Source organism: Solenopsis invicta, chromosome 4, assembly GCF_016802725.1.
Source record: "Solenopsis invicta isolate M01_SB chromosome 4, UNIL_Sinv_3.0, whole genome shotgun sequence".
In the NCBI taxonomy this organism is placed as follows: Eukaryota; Metazoa; Arthropoda; class Insecta; order Hymenoptera; family Formicidae; genus Solenopsis; species Solenopsis invicta.
The window spans coordinates 15257008-15284852 of record NC_052667.1 but is presented as its reverse complement, the minus strand read 5'-3'; the positions used below and the strand labels follow the sequence as shown (position 1 = coordinate 15284852).

The 27845-nt window shown below is 31.6% G+C and overlaps 1 protein-coding gene across 2 annotated transcripts in view; it reads right to left on the bottom strand.

Annotated features, from left to right (window-relative positions):
* LOC105196714 (FAD synthase) overlaps positions 1 to 27845 on the bottom strand; it is a 261018-nt gene that overhangs the window by 56257 nt on the left and 176916 nt on the right. The window lies entirely within an intron of this gene.

Here is a 27845-nt window from a genome sequence, read left to right as displayed (position 1 = left end):
GTTCTAGGACCTCGGAAGATCTTTAAAACTAAGCATTTTAAGAAAAAGTGTTTCAGATAAAAGTTGTAAGGTTTCAAAAGATCCATTTACTGATCTTATCAGTTTGACCTTGGATAACGTCGTCAAGTTCAGATCAAAATCACAACTTTTTTAAATGGAACAACCTATTTTTGATTTAAGAATCTAATAACTGGTGTCAAGAGCTTTCCAAAACTCTACAAGAAGATTTATTTTCGTTGAGTACTTTTCGAGTTGTGAAGCTTAAAAGCTACAGTATACATATATAACTTTTAAGCGTCATAACTCGAAAAATACTTAACTAAACTTATTTATACTGTTTTGAAAAATTCTCAAAATTGACTACAAGAAAATGAAATAATAGATATAATGTTAAAATATCGGTAGTTTCCTAATTAAAGGGCATCGGTATTTCCCCAACATTCTATATTTTTTATTGCATTTTCTTGTAGTCGATTTCAAGAGCTTTCCAAAACACTATAAATAAATTTATTTTTGTTAAGTACTTTCCACGTTATGACGCTTGAAAGTTACAATACACTGTAGCACTCACAACTCGGAAAATACTCAACAAAAATAAACTTTCTTCGGAAACTCTTAACATCAGCTACTAGATTCTTGAAACAAAAATAAGGTGTCCCATTTAAAAAAGTTAATGTGACTTTGATGTGACCTTGGCGACGCCATCCAAGATCAAATTGATAAAATCAGTAAATAAATTTTTTTAAAACCCTACAACTTTTATTTAAAACACTTTCCTAAAATGCTTAGTTTTCGAAATATTCCGCCGTCCCGGTACTTTTTAAACACCCTATATATCTACTTACAGTACCGACCAAAATTATATCACTTTTTAATTTTTGGAGCATAACTTTTATCGAACTGCCTCGATTGCGTATATAAACTATTGAACACGAGAGTATTTCCCAATCGGATACGGACCCTATTGCACACAGACCCAATTGAACATGGACCCGATCAGACACGAACCCGTTCGGACACGGTCCCAATTGCACACGGACCCAATTGCGCACGGACCCAATTGCGCACAGACCCGATTGCACATCAACCAATTGCACACAATTAGAAACCGCATGATTGATCAGTACGGAACCACTGACAAGGGGAGGACTCAATGACTCACACTGGGATTTCAACCCCCATTTTTTTAATTATTTTGGAAATGAAAAAAAATATACGTGTCCCGACGTTTGATTGAATAGGCCGAATTTCGGAGAAATAAATTTGTGAAAATTGGTCATATCCAAAGCGCATCGCTGCGCGCTATATGAGCCTTCTCGCTAACTATTCTTCCAACCAGTGCAGTTGGCTTTGTGAGTTAGGTGCTTGCTTCGTAATCATGAGATCCGGGTTCGCTCCCAGAGGTGAGCAATAATTTTTTTTTAATTAGTGTTTTTATTTATGTTTATTTATTTTGATGATATTAATATAGTATACAAATTTTTGAAATAGAAAAAAACCCCGCACAATTTATATGAAAAAAACGTGTTTGGTCAATTTGCTTGAATTTTTTATATGTTGTAGTACTTGCATCCCTAATGAAAAATCTGAATTTTTAGAACATTTCTATGTCTAGTTTTGTAATTAAAAATATTTGAAAGTTTCTTTCATGATATCGGCTCATCTGTATACCTACACTAGTTTGAACTTTTATGCTTGCTCATATCTGTATATTGGTACGTATGAATGTCCGTGATTAACTGCTTGTGCATGCACACGCGGGTGTATGCGCAAGTGCACGCGCGCACAAACACACATACATACGCACGCACGCACGCACGCACACGCACGCACGCACACGCACGCACGCACGCACGCCGCACGCACACACACAATACGCACAAGTAGAGAGGGTTTAGAGTAATTAAATACTATGGGAATGACAAACTATGCGGTCCTTATCTCTGCTGACAAACGCATGCACGCGTGTGCGCGCGCGTACACGCCCACGTATGCAAGCACACGCAGTCATCTACGGACATTCTTACGTACCGATATACATATATGAGCAAGCATAGAAGTTCAAACTAGTGTAGGTATACATATGAGCCGATGTCATGAAAGAGACCTTCAATTATTTTTATTTCCAAAACTAGACATAGAAATGTTCTAAAAATTGAGATTTTTCATTAGAGATGCGAGTACAACAACATATAAAAAATTCAAGCAAATTGACCAAACACGTTTTTTTCATATAAATCGTGCGGGGTCCTTTAATTTAATATCACATTCTAAACATTAAATTTAATTTAATTTTAAGGAAATTTTAATTCAAGTAATAATATTTGAAATAATAAATAAGTAATGATAATAACAATTAAAAAATTAAAACCAAATATAATACAAAGTTCAAGGCTCCTATAAATAACAATTCAAATAAAACAAGACAAGCTGAAGAGTCGTGCTGGGTGTTGTGCACCAAAAACAAAACAAATGCCAAAATAAATGAATACACGTTTCGACCTTTAATCAACAGTCGTCTTCAGTACAAAACGTTGAATCTATAACAACAAGCATTCAAATTACATTTAGATTACAAATCTCATCACAAAATTGACGCATCGAATGAGTTGACAAATTAAAATTTTAGCAAATGTAAAACTGCAACATTTGCTCACAAAAATCGTGATATATTGAAACCGCCATAATCAAAGTGATAACCTTGAGCACCGTAAATAGACATCGTTTTCGGAACATGAATCTGGTGAAAATAGCACAAAATCCAACAAAAAACAATAAAAAAGAGACAACTACCAATTAGACTAAAAGTATTGAAAGTCAAAATATAAAACTAATAAACGAGAACGAAAAGTAATAAAAATAATAAATAGAAATCTGTACAAGTCAATAAAATTATAAAAAGAAAAAAAACTAAGGATCACGAGTAATAAATATAATAAAATAAAATGTGTACAAGTCAAAATCGTAAAAATGTAAAAAAGAATGTAAATAGCAAAAATAAAAATGTAAAAATATTAATATATATCATACTTATAAGTTCCAAAAACTATATCTTAGAAGATATTAATACGAATGTCATAACACAAAAAAGGAACAAACAAAAAGGAATTGTCAGAACAAAAAGATAAGAGTGGGAAAAAAGAATTGATAAGACGTTAAGGAAGGAAAATACGTTCGAGAATCGGAAAGTACAGGAAGAAGTTCAGTATCACTATGTTTGTTGAGGCCTTTTTGTTGTTTTTTGATATGTAATCTTGTATTTCAGATATCGATTTTTTTACAAAAAATAGTGTTTTATCTAAAATTTCTAAGTTCTTCCAATCAAAATCGTGATTATTCTCGATACGATATTTTAAAATACCCAAAGGAGAACTAGCTTTTCTAATATCTGCTTTATGTTCAGAGACTCTCGTTTTTTACTGACGTTTTGTCTGTCCCACATAAGAAGATTCGCAACCTCTACAAGTGATTTTGTAAACTATATTGTTACACGATAGTCGATCAATATGATCTTATCCCGTGATTATAAACTTATGAAGTTTATATGGGATTGTAAAAAAAATATATACTTTTGTTACAAAATACTGTGTTCTTTTAAACTAAACTAAACTAATTTTTTTTAAATCATTTTTATAGATAGCCATATTACAACCACCTTTTTTATGCCACCCCATACAGAAAATTGCAGCAACATTGCAGCAATGTTGCAATGTTGCAGATTGCAATGCAATATTACGGAGACATTGCAGAAACATAAATTAACAATGTGCCTGCAACATCGCATGGCATATGCCAGTAATATTCCGGAAACATTGCAATATTATAATTTTTTAATAAAGTAATGGCAATAAAGAGTCAAAGCAGAATATTCGCGTATAATAATATATTAATTTAATTCATCCATAATTATTCATCCGCATTTAGCAAACTAAGGTCGGGCGACGTTACTAAATTTTCCGTTGAATCTCTACATTTCCTAACAGTACAACCGTCCATATATCGACTGTAAGTCAACTCATCCAAGTCAGGCTTTCAAAGTGGACTGCAAATCGACTTTGCATAGACGTCTGCAGACATCCTTCAAATGTTGACTCTAAGCCCCGTTGTTCCACCTTTTGGTAAGTATCAAGTAATTTAACTGTTAGGTAAACCTATGCGAAATGCATAGGTTTACCTAACAGTTAAATTACCTGATACTTACCAAAAGGTGGAACAACCGGGCCTAAAACGTCTAGAAAATGCATGCGGTTCCGTGGTGCTGTGTGCATCATAGTATTGTTAAGAAACATAAATATTTATATTAATAGGCAAAATAGGTTCATATATGAAGAAATCTCGATCTACAGCCCAATAAACAAACAATATTTTTTAATTGTTTTTTTAATAAAAATTTTTTCATATTTAATTTAATTATTGTATTATATTGATACATATTTTCTAATTACATTCTTATTTAAACCAACATCAGAAAAGTTGTTCCAAATGTTATTTTGCATTTACGAAATTAGTACAAAAAAATTATAATTTTATATTTGTTTATATAAATATTGTGCTTTAATTATACATATTTCATTTTTTTGATAACGTATATTGATCTACCAGTTATATACACATATCAGCATAAAGTGTTCACAGGTCATCATGAGGGATCAATTCGCAGCGATCACGGAAGTTAAACAACATTCACCAGAGTCGCAACTTGGATGGGTGACTGCTTGGAAATTTCCGAAAAAGATTTCTGAGATTTTTTTTTTTGCAAAAAATGTTTTTTAAAATGTTACACAAATATTGTTTTATTTATTGAAATTATGTGGTGTAATAATATTTATGTGAATATTTTGGAAAAATGGGATGTTTCAACGCAATATTCAAAAAACGGACATCTTAATGTTGCTGCAATTTTCCAGCAATGTTGCAGCAATATTTCGCAATCAAAATGCAATGTTACAATGTGTCAATGAAATCATTCTGCAATGTTCCTGCAATCTTTCTGTGCTGTATTTAACCGATTATGTAATGCATTAGATTTTTATAAATCACGTCCTAAATGATAAATATCTCATTACTTTGAGTCTAGAATCTGTCACACAACACTCTGACAACCCATACAGCACAGAAGGCTGCAGAACTATTGTTGCAACATTGCTGCAACGTTGCAACAATATTGTTGCAAGTTTTGTGCTGTATGAGAAATGTAATCGTTCAAGTTTTAATAAAAAATTATTTATAAAATATTAATTATAAATAAAATTATTCAATATAGTGAAAATGGATGCCACATTACCCTCTTCTCCTCTACTTATTAGGAATCGACAAAAATTTTTCAAATACCGAATTGATGTAAGGAATCGTAAAATACCTTGTTGCGTCTTTATTCGCTCCGTCAGTGTCATTTTTACAAAAAAGGTGTATTAACCTAAAATAAATCATAGAAAATATAAAATTTAATGGATAATTATTGTCAAGTAAAATGTTAACCAAAAGAGTAAAATTCTTTTGATGGAACTGCGGGTGTAATAATAAAATTATTTCATCCGTCATACCAGAAACAATACCCTTTTTATGACACAACGGATGATACGAAAAAAAATTGAGGTATCTTCCCGAAAAGATGGGTTTACGATACTGATCGAAAATAATCACATTATTGCATTTTATCAATACACATAAAAAAAAACTAATTTTATCCTCTTTCTCCGTCTTCATTGTGAATTGCAAGCGGTCATGCACAGAATTGAAAGTGTCAAGAATACAAGATAATGAGTATTCGGGCGCCGCTAATCATCTACGTATCTGAAATAAAACGATAGATGGAGCAGAAGATTTTTTATCGTAATACACTCTAAATCTTGCATGACCATATCAGCTAAAATACAAGACAACGGAAATCCCATTGGTAAACCAAAAAACTGTTTATAAATAATATTATTAAATTAAAAAAAAAGTAGAGTCTAATATTAAATTAAGTGCCTTAAGAAATTCATTAAGGGGAATAAGAGTCTTTTTTGAAGGCAAATCCCATCTCGTCGTGACGCTTTCCACCGCTAAGTCTGTTGGAACATTAGTGAAAAGAAACACGACGTCGAGAGACGCTAATACATGATTCAATTTCAAGTTGAAACCATTGAGCTTGTTGGCTGAATAATAGCTGTTTTTTATAAAACTCGAGGCTTCCGATATACTATTGTAGCTTGTTGCAAAAAATAAGATAGCGAATATAATGGGCTATTAATTGACGACATCATTATTCTAAGAGAATTATTTATACAAGCGCGCGTGCGTGTGTGTGTGTGTGTGTGTGTGTGTGTGTGTGTGAACGCGCGCGCACATTCTACTGCGGTTTCCAATCGTATGCAATCGGATTCGTAGACAATCAGGTCCGTGAGCAATCGAGTCGTTTGCAATTGAGTCCGTGTGCAATCGGGACCGTGTCCGATCGGAACCATGTCCGATCGGATCCGTATCCTATCGGGTCCGTTTACGTGCGCAATCGGGCCTCACTCCTTTTATCGAAGTGTATCGAACTCACTTAAAATTTTATAATAAACACTTGATGAAAAGTACACCTAGTATGTAAAGTGTAATGAGATTTGACAACATATACTATGATCTTCGAATTTTTCATTAACTTTTTCATAGTTGCACTTTTGTGCTTTCTTTACTCATCGTGTTGCAATCATTGTTTTTACCATCGTAATCTAGTTTAGCAGTTAAATTAAATATTCCACATTATTTATACTTCCCTGATAGCCATGCATGTTTTGCAAAATCAGGCAACTTAATGCTGAGCATGAATTTTCGACTAGTTGCTGTGTATTTGCTGAAAACGTAACGCATAGTCCTACATATTCAACAACATGAGAGCAGATTTGAGACATTTTATGTCAGCAGATTCAAAGCAAACGGAGAGCAACTGTTGCTTATTCTGTTGCCAACAAAATGACTTCTATTCGTGGAAAACATTTTGCTTTATCAATCATTTTCAACAACATAAGAGCAACGTGACGGTAATAAAAAAAGATAATGATGCTGTGCTTTTGTCGTGTATTTGTTAAAAACATTAAATATATTAATTATTGTCTTGTAGCCAAATAAAATGTCGAAAATGATTTGTGTGTGTGTGCGCGCGTGTGCGTATGTGATTGTGTGTTTGCGCGAGCGTGTGTAATGTGATAAATAAACAGGAGTAAATTAATTATTTACTTGGCTATCAGATCGGATTGAAATGTATTTAACAAGTGAGTGCTGACGTCACCGCTAGGCGACCACGCCGCGGGAAATTTTCTCGTGAGTCGAGTGCGGCCACAGGCGTTATATCTAGGTGCCACCGCGGCGGAGACCCCAGCTCATACTTCCGTAAGCTTTTAGGACTTGCTTGTTGTAAGCTCGAGACAAATACTCACTCTCATTCTCTTCAAACGTGACGTGTGTGTGGAACATTGGTCCACATAAAATTTTATATTTTTATATGTAAATAACAATTTGTATTGTTATTTAATCCTGTACATAAATTAAATATTGAATTTAAATTTAATTCTTTTTAACGAAAAGGATACAAGAAATATTTTTTTGTAAACTAAACATTTATTACGTTTACATTAATGTATTCTGTTTTAATAAATCTATCTGGATTCCGATCTTATTTTCAATCGGTCTTAATACCGTATTTTTGGTGTAGAAATCTCGATCAATTCAGATTACTTTTTTTTAATCGGTTTTTATCGCACATTTTTGGCAGGGTGGTGACAATTCAGCAGAAAGAAGAATTAACTTATTTATTTTTTATATATTTGAAAAGAAAAGTACAAAACATATATTTAACCGTTTTCGACATGTTGTTGAATTTTTGTTGAAATTTATGACTCAGCACATGTTGTTGGCAACTTGCTCTCATGTTGCTCTTTATATATAGCGATAAACCGTTGATAGCAAATACGCAACATATTGGCAGCAAAACGTGCTGAATTCATATGATGTCAAACCAAAGGCAAAAGAGGCACACACTTTGTTCTAAATTTGCTGAAAACTAATGCTCTTTGTTTTCGGCAACATTACAACAACAATACAGACAGGTGGCTATCAGGATTGTTATGACTCAAAATTAATTATAATAAAAATTTTATATATTTTGAAAATTTCAAATAAAAACAATTTTTTACAAGTTTCTACAATATTTGCATTATTTAATAAAAAGTTATTATTTATGTAAGTTATACTTATCATCAAAGTATATTATAATTTAATAGAGATTTGTGCACTTTAAAACAAGTTATGCTAAAAAAAAATCAAAAGATGATAAAATTTTGACAGGTACTGTATAAATATACATGTAATTATATAATTATATTTATACAAAACATACAATTATTTATAAAAAATACTATATTAAGTATGTATCCAGATAGCCAAATAATTGCAAGTTGTCAGCAACTTGCCACAAATATTCTTATAATTGTTAGCAAAGCAACAAAAGGGAAAATCCTTTGTCAGTACATTTTTGCCAGTAACAATTTGAAAAACATAACATCAGCAAATTCTTAACAACTTATCAACATTATACTTATCACAACTTATAAATGAGAATTGTTACTCACATGTTGGTAACATGTTGTTCATTGTTATAAAGTTTTCAAAATATAATAATGGCAAGTTTCCAACAACTTATCAGCAATATACCTATCACAGATTGGCTGCAATAATTGTTCCACATTTGCTCGACAATAAAACTCAACATATTGATACTGAATTGATTAAAACATTTTCGTCGCATAAAATAAGAGACAATGTAATAGCAATTGACGAGTAATTTAATCTGTGCAATAATTTGCTTTAGATTGAGTTTTCACGCGCGTTTTGCTATCTAGATAAATTTCCATATACTACACAGTCTAATAACATCACAGCAATATCATTTTTCCATAATAATAATACGATGAGATATATTTCTTCAAAAAAAGGGTCACATATTTTGATAGCAGATAGTATTAATCAAAACAAGAACAAAAGGTCTAATTAACATGGGTTCTAAAACTAATACCTTTAAAGAAACAAGCTATTTTGTTATTTGAGCTCTTTGTCATTTTCTTATCAGTCGTGTCATCTATATTTACGTGTAGATACTACAAGTCAAACGATATTGCGTAGGCCTTAACAAATGTGAACAGCCTTAATAAACAAAAGAGTGTTTACTGTTGTTACTGTAAGAGAGTTTATCAGTACGAGATTAATCGCCTGACTCGTAATACACTACATAAAGTTAGAGCGTGCAGTTTACTCAGTGAATAATGGAAGCCTATTATTCCACGCAAGAAATGGCAAATATATTTTGTCATGGTTATTTTGTTATCATACATTCAGTTTATTAACTTCAGTTTTTTTATGGAAGATAAATGATTACATTTCATATTAAAATAAAAATTGTTTCCTTATCTCCCTTTGTTTACTTTTTAAGGCACTTAGATATCCCCATTGTACTACACTCTCCCCTACTCCTTTGTTCATTACATTCTAAAGAAGACACGACTAATAAGAAAATAACAAAAAACTCAAATAACAAAATAGCTTGTATCTTTGAAGATGTTAATCTTAAGACCCATTTTAATTAAACCTTCTTTTCTTGTTTTAATCAATACACCTGCTATCAAAATATGTGACTCTTTTTTTGAACACCCTGTATAACACAAATATTCCTGGAATATTACAAAGATATTACAATAATACATGTAACAATAAAAGAATTCAATTACTAATATCAAATAAATACTATAACATTTATGTAATACTTATGTAATATTATGGGACTTAAATTATTTTAATACATTAAATTATCCGGAAAGTTTGTTTCATAAAATTGTTATATCCAACCTTAGGAGAAGTATTTTGACAGAATTTATAGAAGGATAGGATAAAACGGAAAAAAACGCAACAACTTTTTTTCGTGAACATGCTGTAATGTGACAAATTGAACGCACTTTTGTAATTTTGGAATATGGATCAGCAAATAGGATGCTATAATGTCTGTTTATATTTAATCCAAATTTTGAAACAATGATTGCTATAATTCGGGACTGGTTCAAGTACAGATCTTTTTTTTCAGAAAATAAAAAGCAGATCTCTTTGTTTAAAAAATAAATTTAATATAAAATAAATACAATTAAAAACAATATCAATGTTTAGCTCAAACCTTGCATAAGCAATAACGTAATAAAAAAAGATCAAATGGCGAACAGGCAACCAATGTTATTTATAGTATGTGTGATTAATAGTTTATTAAATTACAAGGACATGTCGGTTATACTTAATCATCTTTTTAATCAACTTTTTAAAAAATTTCAAATTTATCTCTCCGTTGTTTAAATAATGAAGTTTCAGATATACATAATACACTTCCGCTAAATTTTAGCAAATTTTATATTTACCAATTTTACATTTACCTCTACATTTTTAAAATGATATAATCAATATAAATTTTAACGGATATAAATAAATTAAAATAAATTATACATACTCCTGTGTCCAAAAAGTAAGGTGACATTGCATTTATTTCGAAAATTCTTTATTTATTCTTGCAAATCAATTTCGTCCCCTTCAAAGTAATCCCCCCCTGATATAATACACTTATTCCAACGGATTTTCCAATCTTCGAAACAGTTGTAATAATCGATTTCAGGAATGGCCTTTAGCTCCTTCTTCGCAGCGAAACGGTGTCCCCGGAGCGGCCGCTTGAGTTTGCTGAATAGCCAGAAGTCGCATGGAGCCAAATCAGGTGAATACAGTGGTTGTGGAACGATATTAGTCGAGTTTTTGGTTAAAAAATCACGAATCACCGTTTCGAGTCGATAGAAGAGATTCAAGCCGCTGCGAAGAAGGAGCTAAAGGCCATTCCTGAAATCGATTATTACAACTGTTTCGAAGATTGGAAAATCTGTTGGAATAAGTGTATTATATCAGGGGGGGATTACTTTGAAGGGGACGAAATTGATTTGCAAGAATAAATAAAGAATTTTCGAAATAAATGCAATGTCACCTTACTTTTTGGACACAGTAGTAAATTAAAAATAGAACGTAATAAGTCACATCAAAGGTTTGACACAAAAAATATAATACATATCAAAAATAAAATCAAAAAAGTCGAAATGTACATTTATAGTCGTTGAAAAAAATGATGTCCTCTACGTCAGAAATCTCAAATATAAAATAATTGTAACAACTGATGTGTATATGTATCTTTATATGCAAATTGATGTTTATAATAAAATAAAAATAATATTTAAAAACGTTCTTAAATTTTACATTATATAAATATAAATTATACCTTATTATTAAAAAAATTATTATTTAAATTAATCTAGATAATTGATTTGATTTCTTTTGTCTTCGTAAATTTGAGTATTTGGTAATCCTTCTATAAGATTCTTTCAATCTTGAGTACATATATGCTCACCTATTGAAAGGATCATTACTGTCTTCAGCTCATCTTTGCTCTATTGGCACTGTATTTCCCCGTTTCAGTCTTAGTTTTAACGAAGTTAGACTTAACATGTTTAATCTATGCGTTCAAATCAAATAACTACAAAAGAAAATACACAAGGTATTTACTGGTTTCCATGTAGAACTGTTTAATGTACACATTTCTTGATAGTGTCAAAATAAAGTACAAATTTGTAATTAAACAGGAAAGTGAATATCTTTTTCTTTTACATACATACTCTCGGCGAGAGAGAGAGAGAGAGAGAGAGAGAGAGAGAGGGAGGGAGAGGGAGAGAGAACGTGAATAACCGAAAACATAATGAGTGAAGAACGGAAAAATTAAATCAAGCGCAACATCTACACATTTCTTTTAGTTTAAATTAACACATTAAATTGTTTATCTATACACTTTTTCTTGTTAATTAAACTATTGATTTCAATTATATCAGTTCTATAAAATTACATAAAATTTGCTGACGCGTTCTAGATAATGCTTTTGTCATAATGTCAACAATTTGCTTCTCAGTTGAAATTTGCTGAACTTCTAGTTATCCCTCTGAAACCTTCTTCCAGATAAAAAAGTGCTTGATCGCAATATATTTAGTGCGTCGATAAAACTCTGGATTCTCGGCTAGCCTGACTGCTGATAAATTCTCGACTTGAAAAATGGAAACATCTTTCAGATTGCGAATACTGCTGATTCATCTTCTTAACCAGATAATTAGCTTTGTGGCTTTGTTAGCGGCAACTATTTTAGCTTCTGTGATTGATGTAGCCACCATAGCTTATCTCTGACTAATCCATGATATGGCTCCTCCTGCATACATTACTACCATTCCTAAGGTAGAGCGCCCAGTTTTTAAATAGCCCCCGAAATCTGCATCATTGTAACATTCTAAAATGCCTTTACTGATATTTGGACGATAAAGTATACCCAATTTCAATGTGCCTGTAACATATCAAAAAGTTCTTTTTACTTTGGCCACATTTTCTGTAGATGGATTATCAAGTAACCTTAATAAATATCTCATGCTGTAAGCTAAATCAGGTCTTGTGCCAAGCATAAGATACATTAGAGCTCCCATTGCTTGTCTGTAGGGATTATGCTGCTTTGATTGCTCTTTCCCTGATTTTTCAACCTCTAATCCTTTCAACATAGGAGTCGAAACTTGTTTACATTCAGCAAAGTTGAATCGCTCAAGAATCCTACAAGCATATGATTCTTGTGAAATCCTGATACTTCTATCTTGGCGTCTGTCAATCTGTAGTTCAAGAAAATACGTTGCTTTTGTTGTAGTTATCTTGAATTCCGTCCTGAACTTGTGTAAAAAGATCCTTAGTTCCTCCTGATTAGTTGCTGCTACTAGACCATCGTCCACGTATAAGACTAATACAAGCTTGTTTCTATTATTTTCCTTAATGTAGAGACATAGGTCTGCGTTACTAGTTTTAAATCCTAATTTCCGCAGGAAATTTCCAAAACGTCGGTTCTAACATTGTGGACCTTGCTTCAATCCATATAGACTTTTATTTAATTTACATACTTGATTGATACCATTGCTGAATCCTTCAGACTGTTGTACATAAACCATTTCTTCTAATTCTCCATATAAGAATGCTATTGAAACATCAAATTGTGCAAAATGCTTATTTTCACTTGCAGCAATACTTAGAATTGATCAAATTGTGCTTAATCTGGCTACTGAATTGAATGTCTAATTGTAATCTTGTTATATCCTTTCGTGCGATTGGTTGTATGTTTAGTTTCCGTTATGCGGCGTTTAGTTAGTTACTTGCGCTCCAAAATCTTGAAAGAACGACACTGCACTCATCCTAGTATATCAAAAATAAAAAACTTCGCCAGATAATATTGCTATTGGCGTAATATCGATAAAGAAATCAAAGAGCTAGTGCGTTCATGTCCAGAATGCGCAAAAGTACAGAACGAGCCAAAGAAAGTTACTCTTCATCATTGCGAAGATCCTGAAACAAACTTTCAACGCGTCCACGTAGATTACGCAAGACCATTTCAAGGATATCAATTTTTTATTCTTGTAAATGTAAAGTCAAAGTAGCCAGAGGTCAGAGTCACAGAAAGGAATCCAACATCAAATTCAACTATCCATTTTCTGGAAAACATCTTTAGTTCGCACGGAATACCAGAGGTGATAGTATCTGACAACGCCATAATATTCAAAAGCAAGGAATTTATGCAGTTTTGTCAAAATAACGGCATTTTTCAAAAATTTATTGCTCCTAGACATCCTGCTACAAATGGATTAGCAGAAAAGTATGTGCAAATTCTCAAGAGAAAATTAAAAACCATAAAACACAAACCAGGAACAGAAACTGTAAGAAAAAAATTCTGTATTGTTTTCGGGCCACACCATTACAAGAAGGGAAAAGCCCATCAGATCTATCTAAACAGACAAATTAGAATCGAGTTAGACTTATGGCATCCTTAACAGACAAGTCAAAACTCGACCCAAAAATCAAGTACAAGACAATGAAGCGTGATAGGCAGAGTACTATCACGATCTTACGGGAGAACGTTGGAAAACCGACACAATAACACAAAAGCTAGGACGTCTACACTATATAGTACTTTCGAATGATGGCTATGCCATTAAGCGACGCATCAACCAGTTACGGCTATACGGGATTCCTAGAGACAACTTAGAAAAAAAATCAGTCCGATTTAGTCCAATAATCAGGAACTGGTATCCAGTAGAAGATAATAAATCAGAATTACAACCACAGCCTCAACAAGTGCATGGTTCGGAAGAGGAAACGATTCCACGCAGAGTAGTAAGGCTCCAGTTAAACAAAATGTTTTTCAGGGAAACCAGCAACCAATACTTCACAGATCTGAAAGAATCCGAAAATCTCCGACATATTTAAAAGATTTTGTTCAGAAAGATTGTCATTATACTTCCATATTTATCTCCAACTATACGTATATCGTAAGATTTTTATTTTTACTATACCAACTCAGATTACTGTATTATTAGCCTCTTACATTATAATTATCTTCATAATTCATATTCTCATAAGCGTAGAAGATTATTATATCCTTTCGTGCGATTGGTTGTATGTTTAGTTTCCGTTACGCGGCGTTTAGTTATTTAAGGTGGTAGCACTGCTCTATTCTGCTAGAACAGACTCTCGATTATTGTTTGTTAAGGATATAGCGTGTCTTCTGTATTATAAGTATTGAAAATACACAAATTAACAAGAATGAGGATCAGGTACATTTCCTTTTTACCTTCTTAACAAAGTTATAACAAGTCTACTCCTTGACGTTGATTAAATCCTTTGATTACAAATCTTGCTTTGTATTTCTCAATGCTTCCATTTGGTTTACTTTTTAAATAAAAAACCCACTTTTAAGGGAGTACTTTGGTTTCTTCTGGAATAGGTATGAGCAACCACGTCTAATTCTCTTTTAATGACGACATTTCTCTCTTCATCGCTCTTTTCCACTCGTTACTTTGTTGACTGTTGATTGCATCAATGTAGGTTAGGTTTCCGGATTGCTTAATAGACTGAAGAGATCCTCTGCTTGCATAACGTAATCATTCAGATGAGATGGTCTTTTTAATAATGAACGATTCCTTAACTTGCGTGACAATCCTTGTACATTTTCTTTTTTTTCAGAATCCGCATCACTTATTATTTCATCCTTATTATTTTCATCCTATTTTCATCCTCACTATTTTCATCTTCTTCAATTTTTTCTTCGTCTTTATCACTTTCTTTATTTTCATTGTCATTTTCTTTATTTTTATCCTCATATTTTATATCTTCATTGTTTTTATCTTCATTTTCATTTTGCTGTTCCCTATTTACATCTTTAAATGTCATCTTGACTGCTTGTTCACATCCTCCAAGTTTCTGCAGAAACTTTACATCTCTGGACAAAATTACTTTGTGGTTTTCCTTTATTCAGATCTTAAAGCGTTTGCCTCCGTCGTATCCTACAGGTATCCTTTAATCGCTTTCTTATCCATCTTTCGACACTTTTGGTTTGGAATATGAGAATAGCATGTTGAGCTTATAATTCGTAAATGACTTATTCATGATTTTCTGCCCATCCATAATTCGTACAGACTAGCACCGACAACCGATAACTTTCCGTTCTTATTCAAAACATAGATAGTAGTTTTAACCAATTCTGCTCAAATAGCTGGTAGATAGTTGGCTTCAGAATTAGTATATTTAAAAGTTCGCGCCATTTCCATGATGGTACAATTTTTGCGTTCGCTTCTTCTGTTTTGCTGTGGTATATATAGAGCTGTTAGTCTTTGAACAATTTGTATGAAAAACTTTTCTGACTTCTTCATTATCAAATTCTTCACCATTGTCATTTAGCAGTTCTTTAACTTTATGTCCTAGAGTCTTGGCATGTGCAAGCATATTCTACAAAACATTTTTAACTTCTTTCTTTTTCTGACAAAATATCCATATCAAAACTTTGTATAACTATCTTTAAATACTACTAAGTATCGTTTTTTCCTAAATAATTCATTGAAAGGTTCGCATACATCCGTTGACATTAGCTCGCCTAGCTTTTCTATTTGTTTTCGAGTATCGAATGGCAGATAATGAGCTTTTCCATATATACCCTTACGGAAATAAACTATTGGAAAAGCAATAATCACTATTGACTTACAATAGTGATTATTCATTCTTTAATAGTAATTATGTAGCATCCAATAATTGGATTATTCGCAATAATCATTTCCTAATAATTTTTAAATGAGTGATTATTAATTTCATAATGAGATTATTTGCAATAATTATTCCCTAATAGTTCTTTTATGGAATGATTATTAATTTCATAATCAGGTTGTTTGCAATAACCACTGCTCAATAGTTTTCAACTGTAGTGAATATTAATTCCAAATTAGATTATTTTCAATAATCACCAGCACACTACTTTTAATAGTTAATATATAAATGATTATTAATCGACTATCCACAATTAACCCAAGATCTAGATCGTTCTATATACGTTTATTAAACGCAAGTATGATATAAAACAGGTATAGATATATGGCAAATATGTATATAGGTAAAACGGTTTTTATACATTAGAGCAATGTACGTTTATAATAATCGTTCTTATTACGTATATGTAATACGGAACGTATTTTATACGGTTTATAAAATGTCAGAATTGTATTTACGTTTATAATACGTATAGAAATACTATCAAATACTATCATATACTAATTAAATAAACGTTTCTTAAATACGTTTATGATTTGTAAAAGTTGTTTCTTTAAATAACGTATCAAAAATAAGATTTAATATCCAGGTATGATATATTTTTTAAATATGTTAATAAAAGTTTGAGCGTAAATTATATTTACACGTTTTTCATTGCAGCAATATTTATTAACAAATAATAAACGTATTTTATACCACATTCGGTATAACTAATTAAAAATTTATTGAAAACGTATATTATTATATGAAATAAAAAACATTTATAAATTATTTCGGAAATATCAAATACGGTTAAAATCCAAGACATTCAATTATTAATAGTTATTTTACACGTAAAAAAATATTACGGTGCTCTCAAAAATCAAGCGATTTGCTTTGGCTTCGAGTCTCAAAGCTTTTTCGCGACACCAGTCTTCGCGTCTTTGCGGCTTGCGCGGATTCCACTAGGTGGCCACATCGCGAGGAATTTTCTCGTGAGTCGAGTGCGGCCACAGGCGTTATATCTAGGCGCTACTGCGACCATCTTTCCAAATCGCATTTTAATGAAACTTTTGGGAACTGATGGTTGTAACCTCGAGACGAATATTCGCTCTCGTTTTTTTCTAACGTGACGTATATGTTGAACGCTGTTTCACATAAAATTGTATATTTTTACATATAAATAACAATTTGTATTGTTATTAAATCTTGTACATAAATGTTTAATTCAGATTTAATCTTTATTTAATCCTTTTGAACAAAAAAAAAGAAATATTTTTTTGGAAACTATAATTTATTACGTTTAATTATTGATTTATCAATACATATTTTATACCACTATATAATTGTAGTGATTATCTAACTAGTGATAATTTTTCAATAGTTCTGTATAATAGTTTGTCCCAATAATCCGCGTAAAAACTATGACGAATAATCCAATAGTTTTATTAATAGCTTTACTAATAGTCCATTTCCGTAAGAGTACATGGTTCACACAATTCTGTGTTAGGCTTACATTAATTCCAAGTTCCTTCAAGTAAACCTTTAACATGACGCTTATCCTGGTATCCTCACCTCTCATAACTGTTGAGATTAATTGTTAAGCATTTTCTATTTGTATGTTTGGTGCTATAAGCGTACAGCCTGCGTGCAATAGTGTTGCTTGTGATCGACGCGCATGCGTTGCTCTTGTCGTTCGTTCTCCTTCTTTTTTCGTGCACTCTCTCGTGCTTGCGTGCTAGCTTGCCTCACAACACTACTTTTTTGTATAACATTTTCTTTTGGTTACTGTTGCAATAAACGCATTCCTAATTGCATTAATAACGTGTGTACTATCTGACTAAAAACCTCTGACTGTGCGAATTAGCGTAATCTATCAATAATAAAGCTGCAGTCGAACTCTCTGTGACAGCTTTATTTACTTCCGCTACGTTTGGTGTAATTGGTGTGATGGCAGCCTTATAAAGAGATCCTCCTATCTCACGTTCTCTATATACCATTACTTTTCCATTAATCTTAAACCAACATTTCGTAGAAAGAGACTTAAATTTCGTTTCCTTATCCATGATCTTCTGATATACAGCATCGATTATTGCACTTGTTATCATAGACTTTGCGTAACTATTCGCCTTACGATACAGATCACTCTTCTCTTTATATTCCTTAATTTCAGTATATGTGGATTAAGCAACTAACGGTTCTGGCTTAGTAGTCTTACCGTCGACGACATCAAGTGCACCTTCATGATAATCGAGCATATCTCAAATTTTATGTTTCATAATGGCCAATCTGATTCACTACTTAGTAGTTTAATAGAGAAGAAGAGAGTAATATGGCCCATTTTCATTTTATTGAATAACTTTGTTTATAATTAATATTTTTTATTAGAACTTAAACGATTATATTCGTCAAAGTTGTTTGACATATTCTAGGCTCAAAGTAATGAGGTATTTATTATTTAAGACATGATTTATAAAAATCTAATGTACTGCATAATCGATGAGAAAAAAGTGATTGTAATATGGCTATAAAAATAAAAATAATTAAAAAAAATTAATTTAGTTTAAAAGAATCAGTAATTTTTTACAAAATTATATATTCAAAATTTTTTATTGTTTAAAATTTTCCTGCCTTCGGAAATCTTTAGAAATACCATTAGAAATTTCATTAAAAATATCATTTTATCCCTGTGTAACCTTAAACAAATAATTAAACATAAAATTAAACATAAAATGATGTCTCTAATGTTTCTAAACACCGCTCTTTAAAATGACAATCGATTTATCAAAGAAATATTTTGAAATAAAAATTTCGCTTTAAAAACCATATTAACAAAATTCCACATGTCATAGTTTTAACTTTGTATAACTCGAAATGTTTACGGCCAAATAAAAAGTTAAATAACAAAAAAACACTCGAGTGTATGTACCTTCGTGTGATAATACACTCAAGTTTAAGAATAATGAGGAAGTGTATGCAATTAGAGGTTAAAAGTGTATCTTGAAAAAGTTTAGAAGTGCTCAAAAGTGAAAACGCCTTATAACAATTGTCAGTCATTATGTATGAGCATATTAGCATCACTAAAGAACGGCGGGCTACAAAACAAATAACTCCATAAGCAATTGTTAGAATACGTCACCTAATAACGAAAATAATAGGAGTAGCCATATTGTCGACAGTAGCCATAATACCATCTTCTCCTCTACGCTTTATTAAATACATTCTTGCAGCTCTTTTGTTATTTAACAATTCTCTTATTCTTATTACAATAAGCGTAACTGTGCCCATAACCTATTGATGTTAGACTTAACGCGTTTAATCTATGCGTTCAAATCAAACAACTACAAAAGAAAATACATAAGGTATTTACTTGTGTCCATGTAGAAATATTTAGTGTACACATTTCTTGATAGTGTCAAAATAAAGTACAAACTTGTAATTAAAAAGGAAAGTGAATAATTTTTTTTTTATTTACATACATACTCTCGGCGAGACAGAGAGAGGGGGGGAGGAGATAGATAGATAAATAGATAGAGAGAGAGAGAGAGAGAGAGAGCATGAATAACTGAAAACATAAAGAATATACTCCAAACAATGTTAGTTTGGTTTATTTTTTTTCTAAAAGTTTTTTTGGTAGCCATGTAACTAAACAAAGAAGTGTTCCGCACTCATCATTTAACCTGTAAAAATCAATACCTTTCAAAAACAAATATTTATATTTTCTTCTTTTTTAATAAAATATGTAAATATGAATCGAAACAAAGCGATGATACTTGATATGGCTTTTACAAGTTCTAGTTCAAGTGAGAAAGATGACAAAAATATAAAAATTTTTCTTAACAAAGATAAATATCATAAATATCATTTGATATATAAAGTTGTATAGTATTGATTTGAAATTTTAATACTTTTTTATCATATGTTTTAGTTTTTGTAGATTTATTTTTATTAAATAACTCGAGATATTTTTGTTTTTGCATAATTAAAAATTTTTCTATTTATGATAAATCTGAAAAAATAAAAATTATAAAAAAAATTTTGTTTTTGTAATCATTTATTACAATATTTATCACTATCAGCTATATCACTAATATCTTTTAGGACCAAAAAATTATAAGTTTTATTATCATCTTGTATCTCTAAAAAGTACATTTTTGACATCTTTTTCTGGATTAACACAGCATCCATAATTTATTACAATGTTTGCAAGTTAAATGATTAATGCGGGACACTTCTCCGTTTAGTTACCATACATGGCTGCCAATTTTTAGAAAAAAAAAGTCAAACCAGAGAAGAACGTGAGAGATGCCATGCCGGCCTTTTTCTTATAACGCTAAAATTTCCGGCGCACTAATGACGCACATCCATTTAGGTCGGAATATGAACTAAAATTACATTCATTTTGCGACACTGTCAATAAAAATGGTTCAAGTCTGTGCTAAAATCATGTAGTGGGGGTACCACTATTATATGATTTTAGCACAGACTTGAACCATTTTTATTGACAGTGTCGCAAAATGGATGTAATTTTAATTCATATTCCGGCCTAAATGGATGTGCGTCATTAGTGCGCCGGGAACTTTAGCGTTATAAGAAGCCAGCATGGCACTTCTTAGGTTCCTCTCTGGCCAAACTAACACCGATCGGAATATACCAAAAAAGTGAAGAACAAAAAAACGAACCCCCTCTGACTCTTGTATATTTTCCATGTGCTACCGCGTTCAGTTAATTTTGTAAAACATAAAAGATTAATTGTAATAAAAATATTTTGTATATTTTATTATATTCTCAGAAAGTACAGAGAGTTAGAAAGAAATTCAAAAGAATTAATAAGCCATACATCATCAATTTTAAACTTGTTTTCAGATAAGACAAGAATTTTTTCTCTGAGCTTTTTAGAAAATTTTTTTTGCATCTGAAAATAAACTCAGAATTAATAACATACGACTTAATTCTTTGTAAATTCTCTATGTTATCTAGATAATTATTTTTATTATGAAAACTTTTGAAAATGAATAAATTTATATTTACAGACGTTACAGACTAACATCATACAATAATATTTTACAATATTTTATCATTTTATTTCATTATTTTATTACTTTTTTCACTTTTTTAAACAAAATCACTGCAAAAGAATATTCATCGCTTTAGTTGCTTCTATTAGTTTATTTTGTAACTCTTAAGGTTGGTTTATGCAGGTCGCAATCGCTAACTTATGCCGGAATCTGTAAGAAATTGGCCAATCATAGTTGATTATTCTTCTATAAGTCGATTATGATTGGTCAATTTCTTACAGATTCCGGCATAAATTAGCGGTTACGGCCTGCATAAACTAACCTTTAGTATCATTATCGTTGCGTAGTTCAACTTTTCTGTATAAATTAATTTATACCAGGTGTATGCATAAGTTTTTTCCGGTTTTTTGGTAAAAAAAAACACGTAATTTTCAAGGGAAATTAATTTTTTTTTTATTCAAAATATTGGCCATCGGTTTCTACACATTTCGCCCATCTTTCAGGTAATTTATGAATACCATGCCAGAAAAACTGCTTTTTTGCGGCAAACCATTTATCGAGCCATTTTCTAATTTCCTCAAAATTGCTGAAGTGCTGCTCTGCGAGCGCGTGTCCCATTGATGCGAAGAGGTGATAGTCAGATGGTGCCAGGTCTGGGGAGTACGGCGGGTGCGGAAAGATGTCCCATCCAAGAGATTTTAAGGTGTCTTTCACTGGTTTTGCTGTGTGAGACGGCGCATTGTCGTGTAACAAAATCACTTTGCCATGTCTTCTGGCCCATTCCGGTCGTCTTTCGATTAATGCGTGGTTTAAATTAATCATTTGTTGGCGATAGCGTTGTGTATTAACGGTTTCGGCGGGCTTCAAGAGTTCATAATACACAATACCGCTCTGGTCCCACCAGACACAGAGCATGGTCTTCTTGCCGAAGCAATTTGGTGGCCTTGGTGTTGATGGACCGGCTTCGCCAGGTGAAAGCCACGATTTTTTTCGTTTCGGGTTTTCAACATAAATCCATTTTTCGTCACCCGTCACAATTCGATACAAAAATGATTTCCTTTCGTGGCGTTGAAGCAGCATTTCACAAGTGACTTTGCAATTTTCCATTTGACGTTCATTCAAATTGTGTGGGACCCATTTACCGAGTTTATTGATCTTTCTCATTGCTCGTAAACGTCTGCTAATTGTTTCTTGTGATACATGTAATGCTTCTGCTAATTGCCGTTGAGTTTGAGTTGGGTTATCATCCAATAACTCCTACAATTGCTCGTTTTCGCATTTTTGTGGTCTACCAGAGCGCGCACTGTCTTTCACATTGAAATCACCACTTTTAAATTGAAACTATGTCTCACATGTTCTAATCGATGAAGCGTGTTCACCATATGTTTCTACCAGCAAACAATGACTTTCAACAGCTTTTTTCTTTTGATTAAATAAAAAAAGCAATGCGTGCCGCAAATGTTGTTTTTCAGGCACAAAACTCGACATGATCACTGAACAATAAAACAAAGATGCTAGTTTTTGGCGTACTCAACTTGTGTGTGTTTGTAGTTCTATGTCAGACGAACAAAATGACGTATGTGTCAAATTAATACGCTGCGTACTTTTCGCTGGCGCCATCTCTTAGTGAAACCGGAAAAAACTTATGCATACACCTGGTATATTATATATTATACTCAAAATAACAACATAACAATAAAGACATCGCTCTTAAAAGTCGATTCCATAATAAGAAAATAATATACCCCCACTACGGACCCACTAGCTAACTAGGGACCTTCAAGAGAAGGATCGGACAACGCAGTGGAGGATGCGGATTAGCTGTCGCCATTAGAGGGAAACTTCCGTTAAGGCCTGCGCACAATAGAGGAATATTAGACATATATTAGGAATAGGAAGGTTAGGATTGAAAAATGTCACATGTGCTGTGTGGATTAGCAAGATTTTGTCATATTTTTTACAATAGTTTATCGACATCAAATATAACAAACACTTTATAAAATTTATTGCTTTTTTGCCATCAAAAGTCGTAACATGCTTTGCTCAAAATTTATTTTTGCATGGCTATCTGGGATCCTTTACGGAAATGAACTATTGGAAAGCCAATAATCACTATTGACTTACAATAGTGATTATTCATTCTCTAATAGTGATTATGTAGCATCTAATGGATTATTAGCAATAATCATTTCCTAATAGTTTTTGAATGCGTGATTATTGACTTCATAATGAGATTATTTGCAATAATCGTTCCCCAATAATTCTTTTATGGAATGATTATTGATTTCATAATCAGGTTATTTGGAATAATCACCAGCACACTACTTTTAATAGTTAATATATAAATGACTATTAGTCGACTATTCACAATAAACCCAATAAGAACTGGATTGTTTTATACGTTTATTAAACGCAAGTATGGTATGAAACAGATACAGGTATGTGGCAGATATGTATATAGTTAAAACGGTTTTTATACGTTAGGGCAGTATACGTTTATATAATATGGAACGTATTTTATACGTTGAAAAATGGTTTATAAAATGCCAAAAATGTATTTACGTTTATAACAAGTATAAAAATACTATAAAATACTATCATATACTAATTAAATACGTTTCTTAAATACGTTTATAATTTGTAAAAGTTGTCCCTTTAAATAACGTATCAAAAATAGGATTTAATATCCAGGTATGATATACTTTTTAAATATATTAATAAAAATTTAAGCGCAAATTATATTTATACGTTTTTATTACAGCAATATTTAAGCGAATAAACGTATTTTATACACATTCGGTATAACTAATTAAAGGTTTATTGAAATATTATTTATGAAATGAAAAACATTTATAAATCATTTCAGAAACACTGAATACGGTTAAAATCCAAGACATTCAATTATTAATATTTGTTTTACACGTAAAAACATATTACGGTACTCTCAAAAATCAAGCGATTTGCTTTGGTTTTGAGTCTCAAACATAGACTTTGTACTATGTCTCAAAGCTTTTTCGCGACGCCAGTCTTCGCACCTTCGCGGCTTCCACTAGGTGGTCATGCCGCGGGGGATTTTCTCGTGAGTCGAGTGCGGCCACAGGTATTGGGTGCTTTCCAACAAGTGACACAGGCGACACTGTGTAACACAGTGTCTACATTGGTGATTTCCAACTATGACACAGAGAGACACAGAGCGACACTGCAAAACACAGCTCAATCTTAAGTTTTGCCGTGTCAGCCATCAATAGTGCCAACACATCGGGCAAATAAATTATTTTTTCAAGTGTGGTACTGGTATATTTTAGTCTTGTTCAGTTATGTTTTGTCGCCTTAACATACAAAATTAAAATTATAGTTTGAACCTTTCGTTTCTTTACATGCTACATTTTTAAATTAGCACAATGGACTTATATTTTTACTAAAAATGTCTCGTGTTCGAAAATAACGTACCAGACCCAAAATTCTTAGATGGTAATCAATATTTATTATTTTTATTTAAAAAATTGTATAAGCCTAAGAAACAATGCATTCGTTGATTATTCATTATTCATACGTATTTCATCGAATTAATTTGCAAGTTTATTCTTTTGTTGGCATTGTAAAGGAGTTATTCCTACGTTGGATAATGTAAAATTCCTTTTTTAACGGGTCTGGATTTTCTACGGATAGATTTCTGATTCAATTCGAATCTGTGTTTTTTACTCATTGTAAGTCAGTCTTTTACGCACTCTAGTGACCGTGTTTGGTAACTTATCTGTTCCAATTAGACTACACAACTGTGTTACACTGTGTCTCTCTGTGTGACACTGTGGCACTCTTGTTGGAAAGCACCCATTATATCTAGGCGCCACCGTGACCATCATTCTAAATCGCACTTCAGTGAAACTTTTGGGAACTAGTTGTTGTAACCTCGAGACAAATTTTGCTTTCGTTTTTTTTTCAAATGTGATGTGTATGTGGTTCGCTGTTCTACATAAAATTTTATATTTTTACATGTAAAAATAACAATTTGTGTTGTTATTAAATCTTGTACATAAATGTTTAATTCAAATTTAATCTTTATTTAATCCTTTTGAACAAAAAAAAAAGAAATATTTTTTTGGAAACTATAATTTATTACGTTTAATTATTGATTTATCAATACATATTTTATATGACTATATAAATCGTAGTGACTATTGGGCTCAAATAATTTTTCAATAGTTCTGTGTAATAGTTTGTCCCAATAATCCGTGAAAAAACTATGACGAATAATTCAATAGTTTTATTAATAGCTTTACTAATAGTTACAATAGTCCATTTCCGTAAGGAATATTAAAGGTTAAATTTTATTTAATTTATAAAAAGGCTTTTGAACTGTTCCCATCTATACGCTAACATTATAAACTCGATAATTATATTATATAATTATCTACTTACACTACAGAAGATAAAATAGATACTGTTTTAGTACCAGTTTTTTCAATAAATATTAATACAAATGCATTTAAATACTGCCGCGCTAATTATCTACATTTCCTATATCCCTGTAATGGCGGCGGTTTGTCCAATCCCTCTCTCGAGGGTTCCTACGGCCAACTAGACAGTATCGCCACCTACAATTTTTTGGTCATTAACGGAACGGGCAAAAGCTCGAGTCGGAGGGGACTGGAAAAAAACTAAATCAAGCGCGACATCTACACATTCTTCTTAATTTAAATTAACACATTAATGCCTATTTCCACCAATGTAGATTAACTGTGATTTTAGTTTAACTTACTCTATCTTTTTCCAATTCTTAAAATTAAAAAAAGATAAAATTAAACTGAGATCAAAGTTAATCTACATTGGTGAAATAGGAATAAAATCTTTCATCTATAACAAATTTTAGAAGAGGATGCGAGCCATCGCACTGTTATTGGCCCTAGTTTTTGTAATATCCGGTTTAGACATTATTGCATGAATTTCCGAGTTTTTACATCTTTTCTCGAGACACTTTTCTCGTTTTATTATCGTCTGCCCGAAATAAACACGAAGAATGTTTCATCAACACTTTAAAAAATTGAGACAAAACGAGATGAATCGTAAGATGAGACAAGATAAAACAAGACCGAGACTAAATTTTAATGACAAGACCGGACCTAGACTCTGATCTCGGTTTATTTTATGATTTTCTACTATACCTTTCATGTAAAGTTAATAAAATTAATTTAGTTATGTTAAAAGTTATATAGACAAAAAGCTAGTTAAAAATAATATTACAACTAAACTAAGTTAAATTAAAAATTAATTTTGAAAAACATTAAATTAGAAATTTGTAAGTTTTCAAAAATTAGACTACTTAAAACAATTGTACTCATAATATGGATTATCAAACAAATTAATTTTATTTTTAAATTAAGTTTATATAAAATAACAAAGAAATATTGTCTTTTTAATGTAATTTTTTTTTAAATTTGTTTGTTTTACATAAATAAATTTTTAACTTAAAAAAGTATTAAAAGTTAAAGTTTACGTGTTTCAAATATATTTAGTTAAATTTAAAAGTTATAAACTTTTTAACATTATTATTTAACTTCTAACTTTTTAACTCGTTACTACCTAATTCTAAAAAATATTATTAATAATTAATTATATACAATATAAATAGGTAAATATTGCGTAAGTAATTAGTATCTTTGCATATGAGTTTTTTAGAATTTAGATTAAACAAATGACAATAAAAAATATAGAATAAAAAAACAAGCATTCTGTGACAAGTTAAAGCTTCCTCGCACAGCTCGCCTCCTACTATGATACCTGCGCCGTGCGGCACATCGAGATCATGTGACGAAACCGAGACTTGATTATCGAGACTATTTGAGACAAGATCAAGATTAACCCAAATCGCGTCTCATCTCTAAGAAATGAAACACAAAACACGCAGAACAAACGTTTCTTATTACTTGTCGGCAATCGTTGCACAATTTCGCTTGAAAAAAACTTATTGCACGATCGCAAAAAGGGAAAGCGTGAAATCCTCCGTAACAAAATTTTAAGAAAGTATTCTTCTTCAATCAAACGAGACCTATGCAATAAAGTACAGCCTCCAGCTGGGCGAATTGAAGGCTGCTGTTTCACGAAAGAGTCTTAAAGTGATCAACAGACACAAAGTTGTCTTTCACTATGATAAGATCAAACCTCACGTCGCAATTCAGCGTTTCCAACTCGGAGACGGTTGTCAGGCGGTAGTCAAGTGGTGGGGACAAGGTAGGGCTAAATTCCACCGCATGGCCGTTTGAGCTACATATTTGCTTCAATAAAGTTCAATTTTTTATATAAAATCTTACATAGAACATTAAACTTTATTGAAGCAAATATGTAGCGCAAACGGCTGTGCCGTGGGATTTATCTTCACCTCATCCTCAGTAGAAGAGTAAAATATTTTATCCTTACATAAAAAATTTGAAACAAACTTTTCAAATAATCTAATATATATTTTAGAAATATTTTGCACTTCTGATATTATACATAAATTTGTTTACTTTTATTTCTGAGCCGCTTGTTTATTTTCAAAAGACATTTTATTATTTTGTTCAAACATAGCTGGAAAATTTTATAATGTCATTTATTCTATTCTAATGTTTTAATTAAGAGAAATAAAAAGTTCCCGCGTTTATTTGTTGGCGG